The sequence below is a fragment of the Protopterus annectens genome, chromosome 15.part0, assembly GCF_019279795.1.
Source record: "Protopterus annectens isolate FY-2018-M chromosome 15.part0, PAN1.0, whole genome shotgun sequence".
Taxonomy (NCBI): Eukaryota; Metazoa; Chordata; order Ceratodontiformes; family Protopteridae; genus Protopterus; species Protopterus annectens.
This window is the reverse complement of record NC_056749.1, coordinates 657936160-657953113: the sequence shown is the minus strand read 5'-3', so window position 1 is coordinate 657953113 and position 16954 is coordinate 657936160. Positions and strand designations below refer to the sequence as shown.

The following is a 16954-nucleotide window of genomic DNA, read 5'->3' as shown; positions in this document are numbered from 1 at the left end:
TTCCATATGTTAAAGTATCAACAGTTTTTGATATCTCAGCTGAAAAGCAAAATGACACAACCAGAACAACCAGATTTAAAAGAGTTGCAGGATTTGTTGCATGGTGCAGAGCAAGTGGGTAAACATACCTTGCAGTGTGGTTTTGATGCTTTAGAGGCCTCATGTAGAGCTGCTGTTACAGGGTCTGTTATACGTAGGCATGCTTGGCTCAAAGAGCAAACCTTACCAGATCATGTCAAAGCTAAATTATTAGATGCACCTCTTCAAAAAGATGTATTGTTTGGTGTTAAAGCAGAGGAGGTGCTAAAGAAAATGGAGGAAAAAGCGAAATCAATGCAAACAGTGAAAGATTTCCTGCAGGTACAGCCTCCACGTTTCAGCAGAAACTGGCCTTCAAAAAATTGGTCCTTTCCAGCCACGGACAGACCTCAAAGGGGCAGATACAGGCATCCAAGGGGTAGAGGGCAACCTCAAGGATCTTTCAGAGCCAGACAGTGGCAAGCACCAACCCCAAGAGGTGGAAAAGATAGATCGCAGTCTTTTAGAAGACAGACGCAATGACTTCCCCCTACACCTGCCAAGCAAAGCTTTAATGGCAGCACCTTTGGGCGGATAACTGACATTATTCTCAAAAAATTGGCATATTGTTACAAAAGACAAATGGATTCTGGACATTATAGACGGAGGCTACAGGTTCCACTTTCACACCCTTCCAAAAATGAGAGGCATGCCAAAACTGCCACAAAATCAAAGGGCAGAGGCACAAAAGCAAATTTCAGCTCTCATGGACATGAAAGCAATTCAAGAGGTACCTGCAAAAGAACAAGGTCAAGGGTTTTATTCCAGACTATTCCTGGTACCAAGGAAAGACAAAGATTGGAGACCTATCTTAGACCTATCCATCCTAAACACATATCTACAGGTGCCAAAATTCAAGATGCTCACATTACAGCAGCTTCTTCTCATGCTGGGCAAGGAGTCTTGGCTGGTAACATTGGACCTCAAGGAGGCATACCTGCATGTCCCTATCAGACAAGATTGCAGAAGATACCTCAGATTTCTTGCAGGTTCAACCCATTACCAATTCTCTGCATTGCCCTTTGGCTTATCTACTGTGCCCAGAGTGTTTACGAAATGCCTGGCATCAGTAATCGCCTTCTGCAGACTACAAGGGATACAAATCTACCCATATCTGGACGACTGCCTGATCCAAGCGGACAGCAAGGACATGCTACTGCAGCACCTGGCGTTTGTAATAAAACTGTTGAACTTCCTGGGATACACAATCAACAAAAAGAAATCAAAACTAATACCCTCTCAACAAATTATTTTCCTGGGTGCCAACTTGGATACAACCACCTAGATGGCCTACCTCACGCCAATGGCCTACCTCACGCCAGACAAGCAAGGGCAACTGTCTCAATACTTCAGAAAAATGGCAACTTACACCAGACTAACTGCAAGGAAAGTGCTGCAGGCTCTGGGATTCATGGCATCTTGCATCCTACTTATCCCATGTGCAAAGCTACATATGAGGAAACTTCAATGGTACCTAAAAAACTTATGGTCTCAACACAGCCACAGCTTGGAAGCAATTATACCACTCATTCCATGCCTTCAAAAGGAATTTATGTGGTGGGCTCAAGCTTGCCAAAGAAACACAGGTCTTCCTTTCTGTGTACCTCAAGCAACTCAAATCATTACAACAGACGCCTCAGACTACGCCTGGGGAGCACACATGACAAATCAGTGCATTCAGGGAAAATGGGCACGAAAAGAGAAGCTCCTTCACATCAACCAAAAGGAAATGCTAGCCGTACAAAAGGCTATTATGACCTTCAAAGACCACCTGCATCCAGGCCAGCTATTGATAAGGACAGACAACACCACAGTGATGTGGTACATAAACAAGCAGGGGGGGAACTCATTCATACCCCCTGTGCAGGCAAGCCATGACCCTATGGAACACAGCACTGGAATTGAAAATTCAACTACAGGCACAATTCCTGCCAGGGAAGGAAAACACACTGGCAGACAACCTAAGCAGAAATATGATAGATCCACACAAATGGAAGTTGCATCCTCAAATTTTCACAAAGATAACTCAGGCATGGGGACAGCCAGACATAGATCTATTTGCTACCCACAGAAATTACCAGTTGAAAAAATTTTGCTCAAGGACCTATCATCCACAGGCCTGGAAAGTGGATGCACTTTCCTTCAATTGGGCAACATAGACAGTCTGTGCCTTCCTGCCTCTTCCTCTGCTGCCCAAAGTTCTATTAAAAGCCAGAGCAGAGAGGCCGAAAATGATTCTCATTGCTCCAGACTGGCCAAGGCAACACTGGTATCCACTACTGAAGAGCCTGACACATTCCCCACCATGGATTCTACCTCTAGTTCCTCTTCTGTTGTCCCAGCACAACTACAAAACTCTTCACAGCCATCTCAAAACTCTAAATCTAGCTGCATGGAGAATTCCTTGATGGCTCACTTGTTGCTGGCTTGTTCTTTTCTCTTTTGAATTCCTTGATTTCCCAACAGTTTCTTCTCTCCAAGGAGGTGCAGGATGTCATCTTGGAGGCCAGAAGACCTTCTACTAGAAAGGCCTACTCCGCCAAATGGAAACGATTTTGTGCCTGGAATCAAAAGAAGGGACAGAATCCTTGGGTAATAAATATACCTCAAATTTTACAGTACCTAGCGGAGATGTTAAACAATGGACTTTCCTTCTCCTCCATCAAGATCCACGCTTCAGCCATTTCTGCACAATACAACACAGATCCTCCTTTATTCTCCCATCCTCTCTTAAGGCAGTTCCTCAGAGGGGCAAAGAATATAAAACCCCCAAGGAAACTAGCAGTCCCTGCTTGGGACCTCAACTTCGTATTGGAAAAGTTGACCCTTCCTCCCTTCGAGCCAGCTTCTTAATCAGAGTTACAGTACTTGTCATGGAAAACAGCCTTTCTTGTGGCTATCACCTCAGCTCGCAGGGTTTCGGAGCTACAGGCCCTCATGGCTGTGCAACCATTCATCATTTTCCATCAGGACAGAGTTTCCTTACGAACCAGTACTACCTTTATGCCAAAGGTAGTATCCAGTGTAGCTTTGAATCAGACTATCCACTTACCTACCTTTTATCCTAATCCACAAAACAAAGGGGAAAGACTACTACATTCCTTGGACATTCACAGACAACTTCGTTATTATTTGGACAGGACAAAGCCATTCAGGAAATCTGAGCAACTCTTTGTGTCCTATGCTGCAGGTGCTCAAGGAAAGGCTATTTCCAAACAGACAATTTCAAAATGGATAGCCCCCTGCATACGCTTTTGTTACTCATTTCATGGAAAAACTGTGCCTGCATGCATCAGATCCCACTCCACCAGAGCCACAGCTACCTCTGCAGCCTTCCTCAGGGGGGTCCCTACCAAGGATATTTTGGAAGCAGCCACCTGGAGTTCAGTGCACACTTTCTCCAAGCACTATCACCTCCCACTATACTCTAAATCTAGTGCAGGCTTTGCCACAGCAGTCCTGCAGGGCATCCTAGCCCCTCCTAGTTCCACTTAGTGCCTACCACCCTTACTTAGCTTTGGGATTCTACCCATCTGTTATGACTGCAGCTGTATGCACGATGAACATAGTACAGTTTTGTACCTACCATAAATGTAGATGTTCGAGTGCTCATACAGCTGCAGTCCAGGTTTCCCTCCCTCCAACCCCTCTTAGGACAGGCCTTATGACAAACCCTTTTCATATAACCTTTTGGGGTACTCTTTTATGGTGTATTTGCTTGCAACTACTGTTTTTGATTTAGCAACATTGCATTTTTGCATAACATTATGTTTGCCTTCCTTCTGGGGGCACCTGACATCTGGGGCAAGAAAAACTGAAGAAAATGGCGTCGGCTGCCTCTTTTATACCCCTGCTGCACTGACGTCAGGGAGGAAGCGACGACAACTGACGCCGGACCTAGACTTTGGAATTCGGCCGACCGAGGACCCGCCTGACGGCAGGATAACCCATCTGTTATGACTGCAGCTGTATGAGCACTCGAACATCTACATTTATGGTAGGTACAAAACTGTACTTTCTGTGGATTGAAGTTATTAAATAGTGCCATACATCTGAGATTTAGATTTCATATCCTTCAGAAAATGCATACCAATACAAATCCTGTTATTCTAGCTGCTTTCTAAGTTTTTGAGAGCAGTTTTTAAAACCTGTCCTTATTTTTGGGCCTCTGTTCCCCAAATTATGTTGGGCTTTGTCCCGATTTCTTGTGCTAAGAAGTTGAGAGTTACATCTGGGTGTCATGCACTTAACTGATCCGTCTTTTGCTGCATATCTGAGCGAAGTCACTAATCATCACGCTCCATGCATTATGGCACTATTTGGTGCAGAACACAATCTAGTGAAGGTGAGCAGCGAAGGTAAGAGGAGCATTTCTGGTGGGCAAATTTAGAAGTATAAAACCAGCGGTTGGGATATAGTAGTATTTTTTTTTTCAAAGGTCATGCTTCTAGGTCTTATCCTTATTAAGTTGTAGTTTCCTAAAACATTTGCAACAATGTTTAGTGTGACAGCAAATGTATATTAAAGGAATTAGTTGGGTATTTAACAACTTAAGGGGGGGCAAAGTAAAACCATGGACATGGTTTCTACTTGCATCATTATCAGAGGGTAAGTGGACAGATTGGATTTGATGAAAAAGGATTAGAGAAGGGTGTAGAACTGGCAGTTAAAGAACGATCAATGTGATGAACTCTGGGGAAAAAATTGTCTGAAGCAGAAGTTCAGTGACAGCTAACGTAGAAGTGTACTGTTGCCAAAGGCATATAAAAGATAGGCTGAGATAAGAGCAGGCAATATGTTTAAGAATTAGCTTCAATGAACTCGGAAGACCAAAAATAAATATTTCCTAGGGCATGTTCATATGTGTGTCAACAGTAATTCTTCTGTAAGCCCAGAGAAGCATTTTATAGACTCAAGTCAATTTTAATAGTGCTGAGCCAGATAGGCCCTGAAAATTGAGATTATTAAGGTACAGTATCTGCAGCCGAGGTTAGAATATACTTTTCCTGCTTTTTTTTTCTGTCTGTTCAATTTTATTTTCTTTACAGCGGTTCTTTGTGAGTAGCTTTGTCAGTACCATTCAAATTGAATTAATTTTACAAAGTCACCAATTCTTTGGTAGATGTTAATGTGTCACTGTTATTGCATTTGTTAAAAACATCTGGCTTATGCTAAGACAAGGAGAGAGTATAGTATTGTTCCCAGTCCAGTGCATATTTGTATGCTTTTATCATTACATTTCCTGCTTGCATTTTAATAGTTTTAATATGAACCCACAGAGAACTGCTGACAAGTTTGTAAACTAAACCTCAAATAAATGATTTTCCTCATGTTTTAGATCACCCATGGGTTGAACAGTCTTGGCAACACTTGAGGAAATAATTTTATGGGACAGTTTATAAATGTTAGAACTTGCATAAAGTGTACACCAGTCGCCCATTCTCTTAGACATTTTAGCAATATTTTTCTATTCACAGAATTTTAAACTTTCCCTAAAATGCACTGAAAGTTTAGAAATACTTTTGGAAACACTATTTGCTAATGCTTTGAAATCACTTTTCCAGCCCAGAATTATTGTCTCCTAAGATCTCTCCTTTTCTTGAAGACTACAAAATACCATCTATTGGATATAATTCTGCTGTCACTTTGTAAAAAAGTATTGCCCATACTGACAACCTGCAGTAATGAGGGACAAACTCCATGGCTAATAACAGGTGTGTCATGGTTGAGATGTGGCATCCCATACTGATTTTGGTTGTCTGTGGTAGGTGGGTCAGTTGAACAGGTAGTGCCTTTTGTATTACTCTGTTTTTTCTCCTTAAATGTTATGCTGACATAGTGAGTACTGTATTTCCTCTCTTCTGCACAGTACACCTGTTTAACAGCTCCTTACTGAAATGTCAGAATTAGCTATGCCCCCTATTGAAATGTCAGAACTAGCAGTGTAGAGTCAAAACATTACAAAAAAAAAAAAAAAAAAGACTGAAAATGCAGGAGACAAGAGAATATCAAATATTGCTCTTCTCTTGTATAAGGGGCATGCATACCTCACCCCCCCCCAATGTGGAGAGCAAGCCCCCCTGCATCCCCTGAATTCATACATAGCAATGCTGAAATTGCCATAACTTGAAAAAAAGAGGATATTGTCAGAAATGCTAATCCATGTATATGGAAACACAGATTTCCACCATTCAGTCTTCACTTTTCGGTACTCAGCATTTTAAGTTCCTACCTTTCGAACAGTTACTCTGTTTAACAGCAAAAATCTCTAGATATTGGTGGGTGGTACTACAGAGGGTATATCTCCAGACCCCATGGACGACAGACTACTGACCACTCTCGGCACATCCCATCCAGACTGGATGTTCATTGTGTTACACTGCTGCAGTCATCACACTTGGGTTATCTGCCGTCAGGCGGGCCCGCAGTCGGCCCAAGTTCCAAAGTCTTAGTCCGGCGTCGGTTGCTGTCACTTCTTCCTTGACATCAGTGCAACAGGGGTATAAAAGAGGCAGCCGATGCCATTTTTTTCAGTCTTTCTTGCAGCGCGGTGCCTGAAGCAGAAGCAGTTCGCAAGTGCCGATCGGCAGACTCCTGAGATTTTCAAATCGAATTTCAGACCGAAGTCTTCAATAAAGCTAAGTACCCCATTGGGGAACCTTTTCTTGCCTCAGTCTGATGTCAGAAAAAGTTAATAATTGCATTTCTTGTGGGAAGCAAATACCTCATAAGGATTTTCACTCTTATTGTATCCATTGCCTAGGCCCAGATCATGACGTCACAGATTGTCTGTTTTGTGCTAGGTTTAACAAACAAACTATTAAACGTCGGTTTGATTTCTCCCGACATTATTTTGGTAGAAAATTTAATTATACCATGCCGTCGGAGCAACCGATGACCGGGATGCATAAAAAGTGCAAAGATAATGACAGGCAGCCAAGACCCAAACCAGACACCGAGGCCTCTGCTAGGCCAGTCGCTGGTTCTCCGGTTTTCAGTGAGGCGCCTACGCAGCCCCTGACGACCGCTGATTTAGAACCCCAGCCTGCATCCGACTCCCAAGCAGAGATTACAGGGCCTCCAGAGCCTTTATCTTTAGGCCCTTCTGACTCCATGGCTGAAGGGGATTCCGGTGCAGTTGAAAGGCCATCAGTTGCTGAAGGTGTCTTCAGACACTTGCTATTAAATCCTATGCAAAACTGAAAACTCCATTAAAAGTAAGGAAGACTGTACATCAGTCTCCAGTGCAAGGCCCCATGCCTAAGAAACAGATGCTTAATATGGCCGAAGACTTAATTACCCTAATCAGGGGTTCCCATCCCCCACCTGACAAAAGGCCTAGACAGGAGGAGGACTACACTTCCTCTGACCAGGTTTCCATTTCCTCAGATTCTTCTGAGGAACAGGAGTACTCTTTTCCCCTATGAAGACTCTGATGCTGAAGAGTCTATTCCTTCAGCATCTCCCCCAGAAGACTACTCTTTTGGGGAAACTTTACATACCATGAGGGAACATTTCCACTGGGAAGGCCAGGATTACTCTGATTCTAAGAAAAGGCTCCGAGAGTTCCTCTTACTACCCCAGCACAGACCCCTTGCTATTCCACCTGTGTTAGACATTGTGGATGATGTTTATTCAGAATCTAGCCTTAACCCAGATTCATTACCTCCTGCACCAGCCAAACCAGACAGATACTACAGAGTCCCTGACTCACATAAATTCCTATATAAAAGCCCTGTTACTGACCCAGAAACCATTTCCCAGGGTCCCAAAGGGGTTAAGGCCTCTATTGCTAAAAATCCTGTACCGTCTGAAAGGGATTCTAGAGCACTAGACAGATGGGGAAAGAAAGTATATATACCTAAGCTACTCTAGCTATGAGGGCCTTAAAATGCCAGCTTCACATGCTGAAATATCAACAGTATTTGATGTCTCAATTAAAATAAAAAATGAGCACACATACAGAGCAGCCTGATTACAAGGAAATGCAAGATTTGTTGCATGCAGCAGAACAAGTGGGAAAACATACTTTGCAATGTGGATTTGATTCATTGGAAGCTTCTTGCAGAGCAGCTGTAACAGTGTCTGTCATTCGTAGGCATGCTTGGTTAAAAGAACAAACTTTACCTGATCTTGTTAAACCAAAGTTATTGGATGCACCCTTACAGCAGGATGTTTTATTTGGCGTGAAAGCAGAAAAGAAAATGGAGGATAAGGCAAAATCTATGCAGACGGTCAAGGATTTTTTACAGGTTCAACCCCCTCGTTTCAGCAGAAATTGGCCAACCAAAAAATGGTCCTTTCCAACTTCTGACAGACCACAGAGGGGCAAATACAGACGCCCAAGGGGCAGAGGTCAGCCACAAGGCTCTTACAAGCCACGACAATGGGGTGCCACAACCCAGAAAGGCGGAGAAGACAGGTCTCAAACTATCAGAAGACAATCACAATGACTTACCCCTCAGACTGCCAAGCAAATCACTCTTGGCAGCTCCCTTGGGGGGAAAACTTGCACTTTTTGCAGACAATTGGCACATCATCACAAAAGACAAGTGGGTCCTAAATATTGTAACTCAAGCATACAGGTTCCGCTTTCACACTTTACCAAGGATAAAAGGAATGCCAAACCTGGCATCAAATCAATGGGCAGAGGCTCAAAGACAAATTACATCACTCATGGACATGAGAGCCATTCAACAGGTTCCTACACAGGAGCAAGTACAAGGATTTTACTCAAGACTCTTTCTGGTTCCCCGAAAGGACAAAGCCTGGAGACCCATTCTGGAACTTTCAATTCTAAACACATACCTGGAAGTACCCAAATGCAAGATGCTCACACTACAGCAACTTCTTCCCGTGCTGGGCAAGAAGGCTTGGCTAGTAACATTGGTCCTCAAGGAGGCATACCTGCATGTCCCTATCAGACAAAATTGCAGAAGATACCTCCGATTTATAGCAAGTACAACTCATTACCAATTCTCTGCACTTCCCTTTGGCTTATCTACTGTGCCCAGGGTCTTCACAAAATGCCTGGCACCAGTAATTGCATACTGCAGACAAAGAGGAATTCAGATATATATCCATACCTGGACGACTGCCTTATTCAAGCAGACAGCAAGGACATTCTTTTAAAACATCTGGCGTTTGCAAAAAACCTACTACGTTGCCTAGGGTACACAGTAAATGAAAAGAAGTCAAAACTAGTGCCCTCACAAGACATAATATTCCTGGGTGCCTGCTTAAATACAACGGTCCAGATGGCTTATCTCACGCCAGACAAGCAAGGACAACTGACTTAATACTTCAAAATGATGGCAACAAAGACCAACTCCCTGCAAGAAAAATTCTGCAGGCCTTGGGATTCATGGCATCTTGCATACTACTAATACCATATGCTAAAATGCATATGAGGAAATTACAATGGTACCTGAAAAGCGTATGGACTCAACACAGCCACAGCTTTAAAACAGTAATACCACTAATTCCCTGCCTTCAACAGGAGTTTCTATGGTGGGCTCAGGCATGTCACCTCAACAAGGGTCAGCCTTTCACCTTGCCCACAGCCAGGCAAACAATGACAACAGATGCATCGGATTACGGCTGGGGAGCACACATGGCAGGACAGTGTATTCAGGGCAAATGGTCTGCAGATCAAATGCATCTCCACATCAATCAAAAAGAGATGTCAGCTGTACAAAGTGCCCTAACAGCTTTCAAGGACCTCCTACATCCAGGACAACTTCTAATAAAGACGGACAACACCACAGTGATGTGGTACATAAACAAACAAGGGTGCACACATTCCTACCCCCTATGCAGGCAAGCAATGACCTTGTGGAACACAGCACTGACCTACCAAGTTCAACTACAAGCACAATTCCTGCGAGGAAAGAAAAATACATTGGCAGATGAACTAAGCAGAAATATCATGGATCCTCACGAGTGGAAACTAGACCCACAAATATTCACAATGATAACTCAAAAATGGGGGAGCCCAGACATAGATCTGTTTGCCTCCCCCCAAAACTACCAACTGCGAAAGTTTTGCACAAGGACATACCACACACTAGCTTGGAAAGTGGACGCCCTCTCATTCAGTTGGAAATCACTAACAGTGTATGCCTTTCCTCCACTGCCTCTTCTGGCAAAGGTGCTGCTAAAAGCCAGATTAGAGAGGCCACAAATGATACTCATTGCTCCAGACTGGCCATGCCAACATTGATATCCAATATTAAGGAACATGGCTCAAGGCCCACCATGGATTTTACCTCAAATTCCTCACCTGATGACTCAGCAAAACAATCAGATTCTTCACAGCCAGCCCAAGACTTTAAATCTGGCTGCATGGCAGATTATCTAAACAACCAGTCAACACTTTTCTCTACAGCTGTTATGGATGTCATTCTAGAGGCCAGGAGACCCAGCACCAGGAAAACCTACTCAGACAAATGGAAAATACTCTGCGCCTGGAACCAGGCTAAAGGCCAAAATCCTCTTGTCCCAAATATTCCTCAGATTCTGCAATATTTAACTGAGATGTTGCACAAAGGCCTTTCCTTTTCATCTATAAAGATCCACGCTTCAGCTATTTCAGCTCATTACAACACGGATCCTCCTATTTTTTCACATCCATTATTAAGACAGTACCTCAGAGGGGCTAAGAACATAAGACCGCCCTGAAGAGCACCAACACCAACTTGGGACCTCAATTTTGTTTTGGAAAAACTTACACTACCGCCCTTCGAGCCAGCTTTTTCAGCTAATTTACAATTCTTATCATGGAAAACTGCCCTTCTGCTAGCAATAACTTCAGCACGAAGAGTCTCAGAGCTACATGCCCTAATGGTAGTGGAGCCTTTCATCATTTTTCATCAAGACAGAGTCTCTTTACGAACTAACCCTTCCTTTATGCCAAAGGTAGTATCCAGTGTGGCTCTATACCAAACCATTCATTTACCCACCTTTTATCCAAACCCCCAGAATAAAGGGGAAAGGCTCCTACACTCTTTGGACATTCACAGGCGTTTCTACTTGGATAAAACAAAGGTTTTCAGAAAATCTGATCAGCTCTTTGTATCCTATGCTGCAGGATCTCAAGGAAAGCCTATATCAAAACAGACCATTTCAAAATGGATAGGACATTGTATCCGTTTCTGCTACACACACCATGGGAAACCTGTACCTGGTAACATTAGGCCTCATTCCACCAGGGCTGCAGCAACATCAGCAGCCTTCCTCAGAGGGGTACCAACCAAGGATATTTTGGAAGCTGCAACTTGGAGTTCAGTGCACACCTTCACCAAGCACTACCACTTACCTCTATATGCAAAAACCAGAGCTGGCGTTGCCACTGCAGTTTTGCAGGGCCTACTAACTTCTCCAAACCCTGTTTAGTACCAACCGCCCAGCCTTAGCTTTAGGATTCAACCCAAGTGTGATGACTGCAGCAGTGTAACACAATGAACATAGTACAGTTTTGTACCTACCATAAATGTAGATGTTCGAGTGTTCACACTGTTGCAGTCCAGGTTACCTTCCCACCTTCCCCTCTTCTTACCTGGGTTTTATCTATAGCTCCCTGTTTATACAATCTTTAAGATGTTTTTCTATATGGTGCATTTGCTTACAGCTGTAGCTATTGTTTTCTACTTATGTAATTTACTTAGGATTATGTATTGCCTTCCTATTTGGGGGCACTTGACATCTGGGGCAAGAAAAACTGAAGAAAATGGCGTTGGCTGCCTCTTTTATACCCCTGTCGCACTGACGTCAGGGAAGAAGTGACAGCAACTGACGCCAGACCAAGACTTTGGAATTCGGGCCGACTGCAGGACCGCCTGATGGCAGATAACCCAAGTGTGATGACTGCAGCAGTGTGAACACTCGAACATATACATTTATGGTAGGTACAAAACTGTACTTTATCAGTTACCAACATTTTCTTCCAAATTTCATCTGCCAGTGGCACAGATGATTAGTGTTTTGCATAAGCATCCCAGATGACCATTTTATGCAATTTCTGTGCTGCTTGCTTGCATCCTGTAGTGGGGTGCAAAGCTGGGAGCCAGAGTGGTCTCATCCTTTTTAATGAAGTGTAGTAGTCTAATGAATTTTCACTCTCTCTTCAGTCTCAGCAGTAAGTGTTTATTTCTCTTCTCTTCCCAAGAGTTCAAGTGCTGGTGTGTTACCTCCTCCCAGCAGGTAACACAAAGTAAAATTTCATATGAAAAATGTATAACTTGATGTCCTACAATTGTATACTATGTTTTTTGTATAGTATTTTTTTTTTAATTTGTGTGCTATAACTTCTGAAATAAGTGTAACAACTCGCCTAATAATGTGAATCATTTTGAAATTGTAGCGTATTTAGCAGCAGTAAACACATGGAGTAGCACAGCTTAAAACAGTTAGTAGTACTGTTCCAATGCAAGCTGTGGCACCAATGTTTGACTGTGTGTACATTAGAAAAACTGAACTGAACAGTATTCCATTAAGATGTTACATACTCCCTCAAAAAATTGTGTCCATATTGTAATGCTGTGCGTCTCTCCATGCATGACCTTCATTGGATGTCTGCGCACATTCTATGCTCTGTCGCGGTCAGAGCTGGATCCAGCACTAGGTAACATAGGCAGTAGTCTAGGGACCCGTGGCAGTGGGGGCCCACTGTAGCAAGGAGGGGCTTCAACATAACAAAAAAAAATAAATAGAATACTACTAAACAACCGTGATGGTGTCTTCTTCTTTAAGAAGGACCATGCGTGTGTTGTACACACACATGCCAACACGGATGTATACCTGTTATGCACTATGCGTCCAGAATTTAAACTAGCCATTCCATTTATAGAGATGGTAAGTGCATGTATGTGTATAATTTAAACTAGCAGTTCTGATGCTTCTGTATGAGAGAGTATGTATATGTGTGTATGATGCTTCTGTATGAGAGAGTATGTATATGTGTGTATGCACTTTAAAGTAGCCATTCTGTTTGTATGAGAAATAGTATGTGTATCGGTGTATGAAAGAAAGTATTTGTGTGTGTCTATTGCTTTGTGAGAGAGTAGATGTGTGTATTGTTGTGTAAGAGAGTAGGTATTTTTGTGTGCTGCTGCTATGTGAAAGCAGAGAGAATGTAGGGGTGTGTGTATGTGTATGAGCAGAGAAAAGGTGGATGTGTGTGTGAGAGCAGAGAAAAGGTGTGGGGGGGTGTTTAATATTTAACATACATCTGAACTGTCCAGTTTTAGCCTCCTAATTTTGGTCTGGTTTTCATAAAATGTGTGGTTTTCTGGCAAATCACAGATGATTGAAGTCACTATATAGGGACATTTGAGTTTCAGACTTTATATCCTTCAGAAAATGCATGCTAACACAAATCCTGTTATTCTAACAACTTTCTAAGTTAAAAGCGCAATATTTAAAATCTATCCCTATTTTGGGGCCATTGCATCCCCATTATTTTAGGCTCTGTCCAGATTGCTTGCACTAAGAGTTTGAGAGGTATGCATACCTGTAACCAAGTAAAATGCACCCAATGGCCATTAGAAAAATCCTCCACTTTATTTAAAACACACACGGTCAAAATTTGAAGTGGTTAAGCGCTTTCATCATCTGTAATGACTTCATCAGAACTGAAAAAACATACTACCAGTGCAGCAAACTATATATACTCTGATACAAATAGTAATTGACTAAGAAGTTAATACATCAATTAAACAATTAATCACTACATCTCTTAAAAACACAGTACAAGTAAAGCACAATATGGTAAAAACATGGTATATCGTAATACCAAATGTATGAAACAAATTTTTATACTGAATAAGATATTGTCAAAAACAGATTTTGTTAAAAATATTAAATATGTCATGGGAAATGTTATTAAACATAAATTGCATTGAATTTCATATGTTAATACAAGGTGAAAAGCATTATTTTGTAATCTTGTAATAAAAAATTAAACTAATGAAATTATTAGCTGATGAAAATGTAAATTTAGATTTACATATTCATCTAACACCATGTTTATTAAACTTAATTACCCCATTCTTTGATCTGGGCTCTAGCCTTAAGAGCATATCTCTCAGCTGTCCAGATTTTTACAGAATTTCCACATTTTTGCCTCATATTTTTGGTCTATTCCTCATAAAATTTGTGGTTTTATGGCAGATCACTATGGATTGAAATAACTATTGTCACACATTTGAGTTTCAGTCTTCATTTCCATCAGAAAATGCATGCTAAGGCAAATGCTTTTATTTTAGCAACTTTCTAAGTCCATAAAGAACAATATTTATAATCTGTCCCTAATTTTTTGGGACCTTTGTTCCACCCATTATTTTTGGCTTTGTCCATATTTCTTGTGCTAAGAGTTTGGGAGGTATGGAGGGTATGGTAAGTAATGCCCTTGTGTGTGTGTGTGTGTGTGTGTGGTGGGGGGGGGGGGGGCAGGTTAGTCATTAATTTGATCAGGCTTGACCCTGTGACTCAGTTATAGGAGGCAAGAGCCTGAATTCTCTACGCCAACTACTAGACTGCTGAAGGAAATGAGTCTGAGTTTCAGTACATTTTCATGAGATATAGTTTCAAGCGAAGAGAAGCATTTACCGTTAACTCGTGCGAAGTCTGTTTTCAATGTGCACCTAATGGTTTTGTTTAGCAAATGGCAGTCACTGTGCTGTACAATTTGAAAGCCTTTGGTGCAGAAGGCTGTGGATTCTACCCCCACACCATGTAGATGATGTGCTGATATTTCAGTGCCCTTTTGATTGTGTATTATTTGGTGCATTTTAAGGGGGATAGGGATGCTGCACTGCTGAGTGTGTCCTCCTTTGTGTGAGATGCTTAGTAACTGTGAACAGTCATTCCTATTGCAATATTACCAGCTCACCAAATATTTTAATGTAATGTAGACAATTAATTCTTCAAGGGCAGTAGGTACTGCATTTGTACATGAAATTTTGAAATGTAAAGTTGTTTGCCAGTAGCAACCTCATTTTTAGTTACAGATGTCTTTAATGTGGAATTGTTTGGATGACTTTTGCTTCTGCATAGCTTGTGCTTATTGACTGATACTGGTGGATTGTAATGACAGAAGTCTGAGTGGCTTTTTATGGTTAAAATATTCTGAAATGGACAGTTTTGTTACTGGGTCATACATTTTGTTTAATTGCTTACTGAAAAAAATGCTCAAAACTACAAATTTCAAACACACTCTTAACAAGTGGTGCTGTATTAATGAAGGAATGTAATTTAATACAATCAGGAAGGTGATTCAAAGAACACGTATATGCATGGCCCTTAAATGTGAGCAGAGATCCTATGGTTTGAAAACTGCACAAAGGTAAACTTAATTCTCCACTGGCCAGATGCATTTTATTTGAATGTTGGTTTTAATGCCATTTCAATGAATGTGAGGACATACATGTTTACTGCTCATGCTACGTCTGTTTTTGTTGTGAGACTGTATTGTTTGTTTAAAAAATGCCTGCCAGTGTTTTGTGCTGTTTTATTTCAATATCGGTAATCACTGTAATGCGGAAGTAAAATAAGAAAACAGTATGCACAATGATAGGTTTGAACAGTGTTTATGGTAACTGTGGAAAAATAGCCATGTAACGGAACACTGGAATGGCTGGGGAGGGGCTTGCTGAAGGGGGGGGTAGGGGGGTTGCTGCAGGAGGAGATGCTCCAGGGGGACCCAATCTACTACCCTGCCTAGGGCCCTATTTGACCATGATCTGGCTCAGGTCATGGTTAGCCTAAAGTCAAGCTTGAACTCAGGCCACAGGGCAGTAAAATAATGTTCTTAGCATCTCTGAGGGATGCTATGGGCAGTAAAGTAATGTTATTAGCATCTCTGATGGATGCTCATCATGGTCAATGTTGCAGTACTAATTCTTGCACCTCTCTGCTAAGCAGAAGCCCAGGACTAGCCCGAATGTCAGAGTCTTTTCATTAGCCTTGTGTGGGGAGCATCAGCCAATGCCATCTTCCACTATTTCTTGCTATGTAGTCCAAAGCTCCACAACACATTCCTTTGCATAGTCAGTCTGTCGGCCTACTTGAATTACCAGAGTTTCCAGATGCATCAGATAATTACCCCACTGGGGACCTGTTTTCTCCTTTCATTGAGAATGATTCTTGTTAATGTTCAAGAAAATTAATAATTGCCTTTCTTGTTGGATGCAGATTCCCAACAAAGATTTCATTTCTCATTGCCTTTGTTGTGTAGGACCTCTGTATAACATCGCTAGCTGTCATTTTGTGCTAGATTTAATTAAAAAGTTAAGCATAGAGCCAAATCACTTCAGTTGCATATGGCTTCAGTAAGGAATTTAGTAATGCAGACTCTTTGCATGCTTCAGCGTCCACTGGTTTCTTGGTTGACCTCTCCCAGAAAAGTAAGGATGAGTGTTCCAGTCACACCATCTCAACAAGAGAATTCCTCAGTACCATGGGCAACATGACTTCCTGCATTGTAATGATCCCCTTGACAAAGCTGTACATGAAGAAGCTGTGGCGGTTCCTTAAAAAAAGTGGGCTTAGCATTTATAGCCCCTGGAAATCATGATCCATCTACTGCCATATCTAAAGAAGGCTGTGCTGGGAGGAGAGTGTTTGCACCACTCCAGGGACACATTTTGTCTTGACTGAGGCAGTACAAGCCATCACAACAGATGGCTCTGACAGAGCTTGGGGGCCTAAAGAAAATGATGGCAATCATCTTGGCTGTGAATTCTTCAGGAACTCTTCAAATACAGATGGACAACACCACAGTCATGTAGCGCGTAAATACATGTAGGGGGGCAGCCTTACCTCCTCAGTATACTGGCTATAGATCTCTGGCTATTTGCAAAGCAACTCAAGTTAACAA

The 16954-nt window shown here is 42.0% G+C and overlaps 1 protein-coding gene across 2 annotated transcripts in view; it reads left to right on the top strand.

Annotated features, from left to right (window-relative positions):
* GPC4 (glypican 4) overlaps positions 1-16954 on the top strand; it is a 1151560-nt gene that overhangs the window by 920218 nt on the left and 214388 nt on the right. The gene's annotated exons all lie outside the window — the stretch shown is intronic.